This window comes from Epinephelus moara, chromosome 14 (genome assembly GCF_006386435.1).
Source record: "Epinephelus moara isolate mb chromosome 14, YSFRI_EMoa_1.0, whole genome shotgun sequence".
Classification (NCBI taxonomy): domain Eukaryota; kingdom Metazoa; phylum Chordata; class Actinopteri; order Perciformes; family Serranidae; genus Epinephelus; species Epinephelus moara.
Window position 1 is genome coordinate 31,775,769 of NC_065519.1, and position 3,774 is coordinate 31,779,542.

The following is a 3,774-nucleotide window of genomic DNA, read 5'->3' on the forward strand; positions in this document are numbered from 1 at the left end:
GGATAGAAAGTAGAAGATATACTGTATTAATCCCCAAGGGGATTTTTTTTCACTGTGTTGTCATACACACACAGGCCCGAAATACACACAAACAAGACCTATATGCATTAAATTAATTGGAGAGATGTCAGAGTGAGGGGGGTGCCCATGGAGAGGCTCCCTGATCAGTGGGGGGGTTTGGTACCTTGCTCAAGGGCATTGCAGCAGTGCCCAGGAGGTGCACCTCACCTCCCCAGCTCCCAGTCCCCACTCCCTATTGGGTCCGAATGGAGACTTGAACTGGCAACCCTCAAGTTTCCAACCCAAGTCCCTATGGACTAAGCTACTGCCACACTGAGTAAGAGCGTAGGGAAGGTAGAGCCAAGGAAAGATGTCTGTGCTTCATTGGGGTCATCAGGTGGGAGCCCTCCTTCACTGGTGTCTCAATGATAGGCCCACAACACCTCCAAAGGGCTCTTCAGCAACATCCATCATCCCAGGTGTGCCCCCCTCTGCTTTTACTCCCTCTCTCTCGCCTATTGTTGGTGTTACTTCAGGGCCCAAGTGGTGTCTCTCTTCTTAATCCAGAGCCATTAGCTTGCCTGTTCAGCAGTGCTAGAGAGGGATTTGGTGGGCTGACGTTGGGCTTGGCCTCGAATTTAACCAATTCATCTGCTGTATTGATTTTTTTGCTTCACTAAGTTTTGGAACTCAGTTCAAGGTTTTGTACACTGAGTGAGTCATTGCAGAGAAGATCAAGTCATGAAAACTATGAATTGCATACAGCCACATTGCCTCTTTGGGTTGTAGCAACAGCATAGGTGTCTTCAGAAGCAAGCCCATTTAAGCCAGGACAGTAGCACAGACACTGGTGGTAAAAATTATAAATCAATACTGTAATACTTTTACAAGTTTAAGGGTTGAATCTGCCTGAAAGATACAATTATATGTGCCATTAGCAGCTTCATGCAGTCCAAACACAGTTAAGGCCTGTCCCACTGTATGGCAGGTTTTATTGAGGCACAGCCAAGAGTCACTTATCAAACTTCCTTCGGTCTGCTGGGGGAAAACATTTGAGGTTGGGGCGGTTTCGTCCCATACCTCAAAGGGCCAGATGACAGGATGATGAAGGGGTTCATCCGTTGTGTGTTTGGCCTACATCAGCCCAGGTCACAGGAGACTGTGTTGGTACAAAGTCCTGAAATGAACGTGTGAAAGATGAAAAAATCCAGGCTGGGGTCTTCTCAGCAGACTGGAATATTACATGGACACAAAACACTGAGTTTAGAAGCAAAATTATTCTCTAAAATATTTAAAATTTAATTAATCTCCAGAGAAAATTAATATCAAGCAGTAGGCTTAATACTTATAGGTACTAAATTTCTCATCCTTTTTGTGGCTTTAACAAGCTTTTTATCCTTTATCTCTATACCATTTTTGTTGTTTCCTCTCTGAGAGCTTGCAGCTGTCAGTATTTTTAGTTGCACAATGAAAAGATTACTCTGTCTATATGCATTTAGTTTTGGTTTACACCTCATTATATCAGAAAAAAACAGTAAATACATCCCAATAAAACCAAGCTGTGCAGAGCAATCAACCAGTCAGACACTTCAGATCAATGAAGACTGAAACAAACGCAAACAATACTCACTTAATAAAGGCTTTCATTCTGAATCCAATGCATCCAGAGGAAAAACATTTAAGAGGTGTTCTTTTGCTTAGTTTTTAGTTTGTCAGAAGTACTGCATGAATTGGATGGAGTCACTCCTCTGTCTTTTAATTCATCACCAACCTGACCTGAAACTCTTCAGCTGCAGAAGAGCCACAGTAATGACTAAAAGCTGAACAAATGAGCAGATAATAGGACGTGAAACAAGGGGATTTATATCACCTTTAGTCAGTAATGGTTAGCTGTAGAACAAGAGCAGGATAAAGCAGAGACAAGCAAGACAATACACATTAGCACTCTGCATACCTCATTCCTCATTACCTTAAGGGTACTGATGCAATACTCATAAAACACCAAGGGCCATACAGAGAGGGAGCGGAGAGAGAACGAAACAATTAAACAAATGCAGGAGCTCAGCTAATGACTTGATGAAAATGCTGCAGAGATCAATCGATAGACAAATGCCCGACAGATAAACAACACTGGATGAGTCTGTTGGAGGAAAAACATTTAGGAAATGGAGGAAGAGTGCAGAGGGATAATGAGGAGTGAAATTAATGGTGATGGTCAGATATAGGAGGAGAGCTGTCAAGTTCATAGGACTTTATGTGTTTTGAGGAAACGAGAAAGAAAGGAAGCATTATTGTGAGTGAATAGTTTTCTAAATGAACATCAGTCTTGGACAGAACACTTTTCTGTAGCATGTTTTACTTCTGCAACAGGGTCGTGATACATTATGCCTTATTTCTACCACTGGTCATAGCTATGGGGATAATTCGTGCTGGTGTTTGAAAAAATGTTATAACATCTTTAAGAATAATCAAGAAAACAGCACTAACTACACCCTCAGATATACTCTATTACCATCTGTGAGAACCCAATGCACTCTTAGTTTGACTCTTTTTCACTATTTCTCACTGTGATACCAACGCCAAAGGCGCTCTTTTGTGTTTCCGTGAGATGCACCTTTTAATGTCTCTATGCAGCACGTCTGTCTTCTGGGAAAAACTTGTTGTAACATGTTAAAATCTACAAACGAAACTACTTAGTTAAGGGATATATATACTTGTGCGGCAGACCCTATGCCGTAGCCTACACACATGGCCTACACCGTTGTGAGCATTTATACTTGCGCAGTGGTGTGTCTGTGTCACTCTGCAGTTACATCCTCAAAATACTAGTCAGCAAAACCACAAATGTCAATCTCAGGGTGGCGCTAGAGGAATGGTTAAGGATCACCAAAACCAGTGGGTGTCATCATTTTGGGACCACTAATGTCTGTACAATCCTTTTGAATCTATCAAGTAGATGTTAGTTCACTGCATTAGTAAAAATTTTGAGAGGCTGGTCACGCTAGATAAAAAGTCAAAGGATCACCAGCCCAGCTAATATATGTATTTGGGGCCCATGTGAGTAGTAAATGGGCTTAAATAGTAGTGATGGCCAAATGAAGCCTCATGAATCATTTTCTTTATTTTCTGAGCCCACTAGATGGCGCTTTGTGTTCAACAAAAGGTTTAAAACACACCAGATTTCCATTCTTTTAGCCTCTCTCTTTAAAGAGGCAACACACAGGATTCATGTTTTTTTTAGCTTGGCGCCACCTAGCTTCAGCAGTGTTGCTCGCACTGTCGTAAAGACCAAATTGACCGTGGGGATCAGAGATAATCAATAAAATGTAGGCTGTAAAGCCACCAGTATACCTCTATGTGTATGTAGAATGAGAAGGTGTGTGGACACTATACTAAATAAATGAGTAAAGAGACCGAGCAGCAATTATCACACTTATCTGAAGAAAAAAACAAATAGTAATGCAAATAATTATACCAGAATGCACAGTACCAGTACAAACAACTCACAGTCAGTTATACCAATATGCACAGTACCAGCACAAACAACTCACAGTAAATTCATAAAAAAATAATAATCACTGTCCGAGGGCTGCCGTAGAATGGCAACAGGATGTCAGCCGACCAACACTCGCTACCCGCTCCCTGGTTGCGGCGATTTGCGATGCTGGCCAGCTAGGAATTAACTAGAAGCCAGTACAGTACAGTCCTCTCTCGTCTAGCTAACATTTAGCCGTGTTACTTACTGATCCATTAGAAAGAAAGCTAGCTGGACAT